At 40.4% G+C, this 13254-nt stretch overlaps 2 protein-coding genes and 1 long non-coding RNA gene across 3 annotated transcripts in view; 2 read left to right on the forward strand and 1 right to left on the reverse strand.

The window, feature by feature from the left end:
* LOC134654661 (zinc finger BED domain-containing protein 4-like) overlaps positions 1 to 13254 on the forward strand; it is a 1082235-nt gene that overhangs the window by 793271 nt on the left and 275710 nt on the right. The window lies entirely within an intron of this gene.
* The window catches only part of LOC134654688 (uncharacterized), a 403600-nt gene that overhangs the window by 347865 nt on the left and 42481 nt on the right, over positions 1 to 13254 (forward strand). The window lies entirely within an intron of this gene.
* LOC134654664 (protein kinase C and casein kinase substrate in neurons protein 1) overlaps positions 1 to 13254 on the reverse strand; it is a 229612-nt gene that overhangs the window by 151734 nt on the left and 64624 nt on the right. The gene's annotated exons all lie outside the window — the stretch shown is intronic.

Genomic DNA, 13254 nt, shown 5'->3' on the forward strand with positions numbered 1-13254 from the left:
TGATCGCCCGCAAATGACCTATCTATCTCGAATAAGCATGGTCTTTTGACGTAGTCCTGCAAGTGGCATCGTAAGGACCCGATTCTGACTATTTTTTTCTGCCGTCGACTTAGGAGCGTAAGTTGAGTTATTCTGATTTTCAAGTTTTATTTTTTTCCGGTGAATCTGTTTCGAACGCCCGCAAATGACCTATTTATCTTGAATCAGTATGGCTTTCTGACGTCGTCCTGCAAGTGGCATCGTAAGGACCCGATTCGGACTATTTTTTTCAGCCATCGCCTTAGGAGCATAAGTTGAGTTATTCAGATTTTTCAGTTTTATTTTTTTCCGGAAAATCTCTTTTGATCGCCCGCAAATGACCTATCTATCTCGAATAAGTATGGTCTTCTGACGTAGTCCTGCAAGTGGCATCGTAAGGACCCGATTCTGACTATTTTTTTCTGCCGTCGACTTAGGAGCGTAAGTTGAGTTATTCAGATTTTCAAGTTTTATTTTTTTCCGGCAAATCTGTTTCGAACGCCCGCAAATGACCTATCTATCTCGAATAAGCATGGTCTGCTGACATCGTTGTGCAAGTGGCATCGTAAGGACCCGATTCTGACTATTTTTTTCAGCCGTCGGATTAGGAGCATAAGTTGAGTTATTCAGATTTTCCAGTTTTATTTTTTTCCGGAAAATCTCTTTTGATCGCCCGCAAATGACCTACCTATTTCGAATAAGCATGGTCTTCTGACGTAGTCCTGCAAGTGGAATCGTAAGGACCCGATTCTGACTATTTTTTTCTGCCGTCGACTTAGGAGCGTAAGTTGAGTTATTCAGATTTTCAAGTTTTATTTTTTTCCGGCAAATCTGTTTCGAACGCCCGCAAATGACCTATCTATCTCGAATAAGCATGATCTGCTGACATCGTTCTGCAAGTGGCATCGTAAGGACCCGATTCTGACTATTTTTTTCAGCCGTCGACTTAGGAGCGTAAGTTGAGTTATTCTGATTTTCAAGTTTTATTTTTTTCCGGTGAATCTGTTTCGAACGCCCGCAAATGACCTATATATCTCGAATAAGCATGGTCTGCTGACATAGTTCTGCAAGTGGCATCGTAAGGACCCGATTCTGACTAATTTTTTCTGCCGTCGATTTAGGAGCGTAAGTTTAGTTATTCAGATTTTCAAGTTTTATTTTTTTCCGCCAAATCTGTTTCGAACGCCCGCAAATGACCTATCAATCTTGAATCAGTATGGTCTGTTGACATCGTCCTGCAAGTGGCATCGTAAGGACCCGATTCTGATTATTTTTTTCAGCCGTCGACTTAGGAGCGTAAGTTGAGTTATTCAGATTTTCAAGTTTTATTTTTTTCCGGTAAATCTGTTTAAAACGCCCGCAAATGACCTATCTATATTGAATCCGTATAGTATTCTGACTTCGTCCTGCAAGTGGCATCGTAAGGACCCGATTCTGACTAATTTTTTCTGCCGTCGACTTAGGAGCGTAAGTTGAGTTATTCAGATTTTCAAGTTTTATTTTTTTCCGGTAAATCTGTTTAGAACGCCCGCGAATGACCTATCTATATTGAATCCGTATAGTATTCTGACTTCGTCCTGCAAGTGGCATCGTAAGGACCTGATTCGGACTATTTTTTTAAGCCATCGACTTAGGGAGCATAAGTTGAGTAATTCATATTTTCAAGTTTTATTTTTTTCCGGTAAATGTGTTTCGAACGCCCGCAAATGACTTATTTATCTTGAATCAGTATGGTTTTCTGACGTCGTTCTGCAAGTGGCATCGTAAGGACCCGATTCTGACTATTTTTTTCTGCTGTCGACTTAGGAGCGTAAGTTGAGTTATTCAGATTTTCAAGTTTTATTTTATTCCGGCAAATCTGTTTCGAACGCCCGCAAATGACCTATCTATATTGAATCAGTATAGTCTTCTGATTTCGTCCTGCAAGTGGCATCGTGTGGACCCGATTCGGACTCTTTTTTTAGCCGTCGACTTAGGGAGCATAAGTTGAGTATTTCATATTTTCAAGTTTTATTTTTTTCCGGTAAATCTGTTTCGAACGCCCGCAAATAACCTATTTATCTTGAATCAGTATAGTTTTCTGACGTCGTCCTGCAAGTGGCATCGTAAGGACCCGATTCTGACTATTTTTTTCTGCCGTCGACTTAGGAGCGTAAGTTGAGTTATTCAGATTTTCAAGTTTTATTTTTTTCCGGCAAATCTGTTTCGAACGCCCGCAAATGACCTATCTATCTCGAATAAGCATGGTCTGCTGACATCGTTGTGCAAGTGGCATCGTAAGGACCCGATTCTGACTATTTTTTTCAGCCGTCGGATTAGGAGCATAAGTTGAGTTATTCAGATTTTCCAGTTTTATTTTTTTCCGGAAAATCTCTTTTGATCGCCCGCAAATGACCTACCTATTTCGAATAAGCATGGCCTTCTGACGTAGTCCTGCAAGTGGAATCGTAAGGACCCGATTCTGACTATTTTTTTCAGCCGTCGACTTAGGAGCGTAAGTTGAGTTATTCAGATTTTCAAGTTTTATTTTTTTCCGGTAAATCTGTTTAGAACGCCCGCAAATGACCTGTCTATATTGAATCCGTATAGTATTCTGACTTCGTCCTGCAAGTGGCATCGTAAGGACCCGATTCTGACTAATTTTTTCTGCCGTCGACTTAGGAGCGTAAGTTGAGTTATTCAGATTTTCAAGTTTTATTTTTTTCCGGTAAATCTGTTTAGAACGCCCGCGAATGACCTATCTATATTGAATCCGTATAGTATTCTGACTTCGTCCTGCAAGTGGCATCGTAAGGACCTGATTCGGACTATTTTTTTAAGCCGTCGACTTAGGGAGCATAAGTTGAGTAATTCATATTTTCAAGTTTTATTTTTTTCCGGTAAATGTGTTTCGAACGCCCGCAAATGACCTATTTATCTTGAATCAGTATGGTTTTCTGACGTCGTTCTGCAAGTGGCATCGTAAGGACCCGATTCTGACTATTTTTTTCTGCTGTCGACTTAGGAGCGTAAGTTGAGTTATTCAGATTTTCAAGTTTTATTTTATTCCGGCAAATCTGTTTCGAACGCCCGCAAATGACCTATCTATATTGAATCAGTATAGTCTTCTGATTTCGTCCTGCAAGTGGCATCGTATGGACCCGATTCGGACTCTTTTTTTTAGCCGTCGACTTAGGGAGCATAAGTTGAGTAATTCATATTTTCAAGTTTTATTTTTTTCCGGTAAATCTGTTTCGAACGCCCGCAAATAACCTATTTATCTTGAATCAGTATAGTTTTCTGACGTCGTCCTGCAAGTGGCATCGTAAGGACCCGATTCGCACTATTTTTTTCAGCCGTCGCCTTAGGAGCATAAGTTGAGTTATTCAGATTTTCCAGTTTTATTTTTTTCCGGAAAATCTCTTTCGATCGCCCGCAAATGACCTATCTATCTCGAATAAGCATGGTCTTTTGACGTAGTCCTGCAAGTGGCATCGTAAGGACCCGATTCTGACTATTTTTTTCTGCCGTCGACTTAGGAGCGTAAGTTGAGTTATTCTGATTTTCAAGTTTTATTTTTTTCCGGTGAATCTGTTTCGAACGCCCGCAAATGACCTATTTATCTTGAATCAGTATGGCTTTCTGACGTCGTCCTGCAAGTGGCATCGTAAGGACCCGATTCGGACTATTTTTTTCAGCCATCGCCTTAGGAGCATAAGTTGAGTTATTCAGATTTTTCAGTTTTATTTTTTTCCGGAAAATCTCTTTTGATCGCCCGCAAATGACCTATCTATCTCGAATAAGTATGGTCTTCTGACGTAGTCCTGCAAGTGGCATCGTAAGGACCCGATTCTGACTATTTTTTTCTGCCGTCGACTTAGGAGCGTAAGTTGAGTTATTCAGATTTTCAAGTTTTATTTTTTTCCGGCAAATCTGTTTCGAACGCCCGCAAATGACCTATCTATCTCGAATAAGCATGGTCTGCTGACATCGTTGTGCAAGTGGCATCGTAAGGACCCGATTCTGACTATTTTTTTCAGCCGTCGGATTAGGAGCATAAGTTGAGTTATTCAGATTTTCCAGTTTTATTTTTTTCCGGAAAATCTCTTTTGATCGCCCGCAAATGACCTACCTATTTCGAATAAGCATGGTCTTCTGACGTAGTCCTGCAAGTGGAATCGTAAGGACCCGATTCTGACTATTTTTTTCTGCCGTCGACTTAGGAGCGTAAGTTGAGTTATTCAGATTTTCAAGTTTTATTTTTTTCCGGCAAATCTGTTTCGAACGCCCGCAAATGACCTATCTATCTCGAATAAGCATGATCTGCTGACATCGTTCTGCAAGTGGCATCGTAAGGACCCGATTCTGACTATTTTTTTCAGCCGTCGACTTAGGAGCGTAAGTTGAGTTATTCTGATTTTCAAGTTTTATTTTTTTCCGGTGAATCTGTTTCGAACGCCCGCAAATGACCTATATATCTCGAATAAGCATGGTCTGCTGACATAGTTCTGCAAGTGGCATCGTAAGGACCCGATTCTGACTAATTTTTTCTGCCGTCGATTTAGGAGCGTAAGTTTAGTTATTCAGATTTTCAAGTTTTATTTTTTTCCGCCAAATCTGTTTCGAACGCCCGCAAATGACCTATCAATCTTGAATCAGTATGGTCTGTTGACATCGTCCTGCAAGTGGCATCGTAAGGACCCGATTCTGACTATTTTTTTCAGCCGTCGACTTAGGAGCGTAAGTTGAGTTATTCAGATTTTCAAGTTTTATTTTTTTCCGGTAAATCTGTTTAGAACGCCCGCAAATGACCTATCTATATTGAATCCGTATAGTATTCTGACTTCGTCCTGCAAGTGGCATCGTAAGGACCCGATTCTGACTAATTTTTTCTGCCGTCGACTTAGGAGCGTAAGTTGAGTTATTCAGATTTTCAAGTTTTATTTTTTTCCGGTAAATCTGTTTAGAACGCCCGCGAATGACCTATCTATATTGAATCCGTATAGTATTCTGACTTCGTGCTGCAAGTGGCATCGTAAGGACCTGATTCGGACTATTTTTTTAAGCCGTCGACTTAGGGAGCATAAGTTGAGTAATTCATATTTTCAAGTTTTATTTTTTTCCGGTAAATGTGTTTCGAACGCCCGCAAATGACTTATTTATCTTGAATCAGTATGGTTTTCTGACGTCGTTCTGCAAGTGGCATCGTAAGGACCCGATTCTGACTATTTTTTTCTGCTGTCGACTTAGGAGCGTAAGTTGAGTTATTCAGATTTTCAAGTTTTATTTTATTCCGGCAAATCTGTTTCGAACGCCCGCAAATGACCTATCTATATTGAATCAGTATAGTCTTCTGATTTCGTCCTGCAAGTGGCATCGTGTGGACCCGATTCGGACTCTTTTTTTAGCCGTCGACTTAGGGAGCATAAGTTGAGTATTTCATATTTTCAAGTTTTATTTTTTTCCGGTAAATCTGTTTCGAACGCCCGCAAATAACCTATTTATCTTGAATCAGTATAGTTTTCTGACGTCGTCCTGCAAGTGGCATCGTAAGGACCCGATTCTGACTATTTTTTTCTGCCGTCGACTTAGGAGCGTAAGTTGAGTTATTCAGATTTTCAAGTTTTATTTTTTTTCCGGCAAATCTGTTTCGAACGCCCGCAAATGACCTATCTATCTCGAATAAGCATGGTCTGCTGACATCGTTGTGCAAGTGGCATCGTAAGGACCCGATTCTGACTATTTTTTTCAGCCGTCGGATTAGGAGCATAAGTTGAGTTATTCAGATTTTCCAGTTTTATTTTTTTCCGGAAAATCTCTTTTGATCGCCCGCAAATGACCTACCTATTTCGAATAAGCATGGTCTTCTGACGTAGTCCTGCAAGTGGAATCGTAAGGACCCGATTCTGACTATTTTTTTCAGCCGTCTACTTAGGAGCGTAAGTTGAGTTATTCAGATTTTCAAGTTTTATTTTTTTCCGGTAAATCTGTTTAGAACGCCCGCAAATGACCTATCTATATTGAATCCGTATAGTATTCTGACTTCGTCCTGCAAGTGGCATCGTAAGGACCCGATTCTGACTAATTTTTTCTGCCGTCGACTTAGGAGCGTAAGTTGAGTTATTCAGATTTTCAAGTTTTATTTTTTTCCGGTAAATCTGTTTAGAACGCCCGCGAATGACCTATCTATATTGAATCCGTATAGTATTCTGACTTCGTCCTGCAAGTGGCATCGTAAGGACCTGATTCGGACTATTTTTTTAAGCCGTCGACTTAGGGAGCATAAGTTGAGTAATTCATATTTTCAAGTTTTATTTTTTTCCGGTAAATGTGTTTCGAACGCCCGCAAATGACCTATTTATCTTGAATCAGTATGGTTTTCTGACGTCGTTCTGCAAGTGGCATCGTAAGGACCCGATTCTGACTATTTTTTTCTGCTGTCGACTTAGGAGCGTAAGTTGAGTTATTCAGATTTTCAAGTTTTATTTTATTCCGGCAAATCTGTTTCGAACGCCCGCAAATGACCTATCTATATTGAATCAGTATAGTCTTCTGATTTCGTCCTGCAAGTGGCATCGTATGGACCCGATTCGGACTCTTTTTTTTAGCCGTCGACTTAGGGAGCATAAGTTGAGTTATTCAGATTTTCAAGTTTTATTTTTTTCCGGCAAATCTGTTTCGAACGCCCGCAAATGACCTATCTATCTCGAATAAGCATGGTCTGCTGACATTGTTGTGCAAGTGGCATCGTAAGGACCCGATTCTGACTATTTTTTTCAGCCGTCGGATTAGGAGCATAAGTTGAGTTATTCAGATTTTCCAGTTTTATTTTTTTCCGGAAAATCTCTTTTGATCGCCCGCAAATGACCTACCTATTTCGAATAAGCATGGTCTTCTGACGTAGTCCTGCAAGTGGAATCGTAAGGACCCGATTCTGACTATTTTTTTCTGCCGTCGACTTAGGAGCGTAAGTTGAGTTATTCAGATTTTCAAGTTTTATTTTTTTCCGGCAAATCTGTTTCGAACGCCCGCAAATGACCTATCTATCTCGAATAAGCATGATCTGCTGACATCGTTCTGCAAGTGGCATCGTAAGGACCCGATTCTGACTATTTTTTTCAGCCGTCGACTTAGGAGCGTAAGTTGAGTTATTCTGATTTTCAAGTTTTATTTTTTTCCGGTGAATCTGTTTCGAACGCCCGCAAATGACCTATATATCTCGAATAAGCATGGTCTGCTGACATAGTTCTGCAAGTGGCATCGTAAGGACCCGATTCTGACTATTTTTTTCAGCCGTCGACTTAGGAGCGTAAGTTGAGTTATTCAGATTTTCAAGTTTTATTTTTTTCCGGTAAATCTGTTTAGAGCGCCCGCAAATGACCTATCTATATTGAATCCGTATAGTATTCTGACTTCGTCCTGCAAGTGGCATCGTAAGGACCCGATTCTGACTAATTTTTTCTGCCGTCGACTTAGGAGCGTAAGTTGAGTTATTCAGATTTTCAAGTTTTATTTTTTTCCGGTAAATCTGTTTAGAACGCCCGCGAATGACCTATCTATATTGAATCCGTATAGTATTCTGACTTCGTCCTGCAAGTGGCATCGTAAGGACCTGATTCGGACTATTTTTTTAAGCCGTCGACTTAGGGAGCATAAGTTGAGTAATTCATATTTTCAAGTTTTATTTTTTTCCGGTAAATGTGTTTCGAACGCCCGCAAATGACCTATCTATCTCGAATAAGCATGGTCTGCTGACATCGTCCTGCAAGTGGCATCGTAAGGACCCGATTCTGACTATTTTTTTCAGCCGTCGACTTAGAAGCATAAGTTGAGTAATTCAGATTTTTAAATTTTATTTTTTTCCGGTAAATCTGTTTAGAACACCCGCAAATGACCTATCAATCTTGAATCAGTATGGTCTGCTGACATCGTCCTGCAAGTGGCATCGTAAGGACCCGATTCGGACTATTTTTTTCAGCCGTCGCCTTAGGAGCATAAGTTGAGTTATTCTGATTTTCAAGTTTTTTTTTTCCGGTGAATCTGTTTCGAACGCCCGCAAATGACCTATCTATCTCGAATAAGCATGGTCTGCTGACATCGTTCTGCAAGTGGCATCGTAAGGACCCGATTCTGACTATTTTTTTCTGCCGTCGACTTAGGGAGCATAACTTGAGTTATTCCGATTTTCAAGTTTTATTTTTTTCCGGCAAATCTATTTTGATCGCCCTCAAATGACCTATCTATCTTGAATCAATATGGTTTTCTGACGTCGTCCTGCAAGTGGCATCGTAAGGACCCGATTCGGACTATTTTTTTCAGCCGTCGCTTTAGGAGCATAAGTTGAGTTATTCAGATTTTCCAGTTTTATTTTTTTTCCGGAAAATCTCTTTTGATCGCCCGCAAATGACCTATCTATCTCGAATAAGCATGGTCTTCTGACGTAGTCCTGCAAGTGGCATCGTAAGGACCCGATTCTGACTATTTATTTCTGCCGTCGACTTAGGAGCATAAGTTGAGTTATTCAGATTTACAAGTTTTATTTTTTTCCGGTGAATCTGTTTCGAACGCCCGCAAATGACCTATCTATCTCGAATAAGCATGGTTTGCTGACATCGTTCTGCAAGTGGCATCGTAAGGACCCGATTCTGACTATTTTTTTCAGCCGTCGACTTAGGAGCATAAGTTGAGTTATTCTAATATTTAAGTTTTATTTTTTTCTAGAAAATCTGTTTTGAACGCCCGCAAATGACCTATCTATCTTGAATCAGTATAGTCTTCTGACGTCGTCCTGCAAGTGGCGTCGTAAGGACCCGATCTGACAATTTTTTTCAGCCGTCGACTTAGGAGCATAAGTTGAGTTATTCAGATTTTCAAGTTTTATTTTTTCGGTGAATCTATTTCGATCGCCCGCAAATGACCTATCTATCTCGAATAAGCATGGTCTGCTGACATCGTTCTGCAAGTGGCTTCGTAAGGACCCGATTCTGACTATTTTTTTCTGCCGTCGACTTAGGAGCATAAGTTGAGTTATTCAGATTTTCAAGTTTTATTTTTTTCCGACAAAACTGTTTTGAACGCCCGCAAATGACCTATCTATCTCGAATAACCATGGTCTGCTGACATCGTTCTGCAAGTGGCATCGTAAGGACCCGATTCTGACTATTTTTTTCTACCGTCGGCTTAGGAGCATAAGTTGAGTAATTCAGATATTCAAGTTTTATTTTTTTCCAGTGAATCTATTTCGAACGCCCGCAAATGACCTATATATCTCGAATAAGCATGGTCTGCTGACATCGTTCTGCAAGTGGCATCGTAAGGACCCGATTCTGACTATTTTTTTCTACCGTCGGCTTAGGAGCATAAGTTGAGTAATTCAGATATTCAAGTTTTATTTTTTTCCAGTGAATCTATTTCGAACGCCCGCAAATGACCTATCTATCTCGAATAAGCATGGTCTGCTGACATCGTTCTGCAAGTGGCATCGTAAGGACCCGATTCTGACTATTTTTTTCAGCCGTCGACTTAGACACATTACTTGCCTCGGCTGGCCCATATAATTGAATTTTTAGATTTTTTTATGGCATATCTAATGAGATCCTATCGATTTTAATGCCTGAACAAAAGTGAACTAACGTCGCCCGATGACTTCACATAGTTAGTTTGACTGATTTCGGGTTGGGGTGGTTAGCGTGAAGACAGCCACCCCACTTTAAAAAAAAATTAAAAAAATGAAGGAATCGGGTCCAAACGATTCCAATGCCTGAACAATCATGAACTAACGAATATCTTGCTATCTAGATAAAAGAAACTTGCAAAAAGTGGTATGGGGTGGCTAGCGTGAAGACAGCCACCCCCATAGAATAAAAAAATATAAAACTACGGAAATCCTTTAATCTGTTTTGAGCGCCCGCATGTTACTATACTGTCTGGGCTATAGATCGTCTATAGATGCTGATTTAGGGCATATAATCGTTATTATCTGTGTCGATTGCTAGTTACGCCTACTTACTGTCTACTATCTCGGCTAGCCAATATGAATTTTTCGATTTTATTTTTTTATAGCAAATCTAATGAGATCCTAACGATTTTAATGCCTGAACAAACGTGAACTAACGTCGCGCGATGACTTCACATAGTTAGTTTGACTGATTTCGGGGTGGGGTGGTTAGCGTGAAGACAGCCACCCCACTTTAAAAAAAAATAAAAAAATGTAGGAATCGGGTCCAAACGATTCCAATGCCTGAACAATCATGAACTAACGAATATCTTGCTATCTAGACCAAAAAAACTTGCAAAAAGTGGTATGGGGTGGCTAGCGTGAAGACAGCCACCCCCATTTTGTTTTTAAAAAAAATCGATGTTGGAATCGGGTCCTTACGATTTTACCTACTGAACAAACGTGAACTAACGATGAACTAACGATATAGATATGCTATTTGCGGGCAAACGATATGGGGTGGTCAACTTCACGAGCATGATTTCAAGAGACAAATTGTCACTTGTCTCTATCACCCTGTCACGTAGACAAGACCGACCATCATATCCATACGATACACGGAATCCCAATACTCGTAGGTATTAAGATCAAGTACCTATAGTCAAAGATATGCCTGTGTGTCTTACATAATATGGAAAAATATTCTGAATTACGAAGAGTAAAATCCATAAAGTATATAGTATGCCATATTTATATAATTTTAAATTGTTATAATATAATTACGTAAGATCATAATTTTAAAGCAAAATATATTATAAACTGAAATAGATAGTGACCAAATCCACCGGTGATCGAGGCGGGAATCGAACCCGCGTCTTCAGCTTACGCGGCTAAGGTCCTGACCACTAGACTACCCGGCCACGGCGGCGGCGGTACCCGTCATAAAATATATTAATTTCAATTTGTAATGTTCTGACATCAACAATTAAAATATATTTACTGCAACCGGTATGACATAAATAATGCACTCCAGTTTAGCTATAGTACCTATGCATGCATACTGCTAGCCCCGGCCACTGAACAGCCGGATTTCCACTATACCCACAATGGCCGTCCTTGGCCGACCCTCATGCCAGCACTCCTAACACTACCTACACTCAAAACTCAACTTAACAACCAGCTTGTAAGACGTATTTTCCAATGGTAAGGTTCAGTAAAAGGCCATTGATGATTATGCGAAAAAAGTCTCGTTTCGAGAATTCATCTCCGTGGAGGTATAATATTAGAAAAATGGTATAGCAGGAAATTAGTTTCTTGCAGTGCTTAATGCACTCTTTTTACGTGCAAGACTGCAAGTATGCAAAGTGCATTGAATTTCCGATTCGATTGCAAACATAATTTCATGATATAATCGGGAATAGGAGATAAGATAGGTTATAACTGGTAATCAACTGTACTTTTAAATTTAATAAATGTATCTTGGTTTGGATTCTATATTTGGAATGTATATCTTCGAAATTGTATGAATCACCCATTTAACTTTAAAGTTTCAAAACCTAACAAAAGGAAATTATCGACAAACTGTCCCCCAAATATAGACAAATCAAATACCGTTTTGTAAACAAAAGTTGTAATTGCTACTTAAGTGTACCTTAGAAATTTCGTTTCTGTCGAACAACTTTGTTATTCTAAGACAAAAGGCCGCCACACACTTCTAAAATCAAATAATCACTTCTTAAACAAAACAAACAAGACGAAACATCTTCACTCTACTTAACCACTTCACTACACTTGATCTACTAAGTGCTAAATAAAGAAGAATTTTCACTTACGAAGAAAACATGTATTAATTCGTTTCTCGGCTTAAGAAAAAAAATGTTTTGGAGAAAACTTTTTTCCGAAATAGCATTTTTTATGATTTTTGGAAGTAGATTATGTTTGTTTGTTTGTTTGATTATCCAAATAAAGGTAAATATGGTGCATTTCGCGACAAAATCGACCGACATAGATTCGACCAAATAGGTAGATTTTCTGATATCTATAGGTATCTTTATTGTTTTTTTTTTCACCTTTTAGGTAAAGCCGTGAAATTGCACTATAGTTACAACACTACGGTATTGTTACGGTATAAAAAAGTTTTCTTCTAAATGTAAATTCAGCAAAACGAAAAACTACAATATCTAAGCTAACCTAGCACATGTCCGATGAGAGGTACATGGGGCGCGCGCGGTCGAGTTGTACTAATCGAATTAGCGGTGTGTACGAAGGAGGGAGTAGGGTGGACGCAAGGGTTAAAGGCCAAGCCACACCGGATGCGTGTGCGTGACGTGCACGTACACGTACGCGTCCCGCTGCGTTGTAGAATACGAAAACACATAAGAGAGGACACACCGCTTGCGTGACGTGTGCGTGACGTGCGCGTACGCGTGACTTGCACGCAACGCAGCTCCGACGAGACAAACCGGCTGCGTACTGCGTGCACGCGTCCATGCACGCAGCGGAGCGGCAACGTCGCTTCGTTGCGTGCAGTGATGACGTTGTGTTTAACTGCGATCCCTATGAGAGGGCGAACCGAGCAGGTTCGGACACGCACAGCTCGGTGCTGCATAGGTGCGGTGCGTGTACACGCGCAGCTCGCTTGTATTTATTTACAACTCGGTCGGTGCGCGTGCTGGTTTTTAATATGGATTCAGTGATAAAAGAAAAAGTAATTAAAATCTTTCGTCAATACGAATGTATATTTACAACATAGCACAAAGATTACAAAAAAATACGTCTTATATAAATAATTTGGCCTGTGGGAACAAATAACCAGGCATGTTATATGTGTAATAATTGCAATGGCGGCATTAGGTGAGCTGCTTCCATTTGCAACGGGAGTCACATGATGTAGGTACTGTCGCAGGAGTATTTTATTTTACTGCACGCATGACTGAGCTGCAGCGTGCACCTGCGTGGCGTGTGCAGCACACTGCGTGGCGTGCGCTGCGTGACGTGCGCGTCACCCGGTGTGACAGGGGTGCTGCGCACGTCACGCAGCGCACGCCACGCAGTGTGCTGCACACGCAGCCGGTGTGGCTCGGCCTTAAGGACGGACGGCCGAAAGTGTGAGGCGTGGTTAAAGTGGATAGTGGAGTCGTGGCTCAGACGGCCGCTGTTACGAGGTACCACTTCGTTCGTTCATCTATTTGCATGTCTAGCTCATTTTACCTTAAGTTGTACACTGCAGTTTTTTTTTCAATATTTGGGAATTTTAATCTTATATCCACTCAGAATCACGAGCTCCTTCGATACCAATAAAAAAAAAGTTTCCATTACAT

This window comes from Cydia amplana, chromosome 15 (genome assembly GCF_948474715.1).
Source record: "Cydia amplana chromosome 15, ilCydAmpl1.1, whole genome shotgun sequence".
Taxonomy (NCBI): Eukaryota; Metazoa; Arthropoda; class Insecta; order Lepidoptera; family Tortricidae; genus Cydia; species Cydia amplana.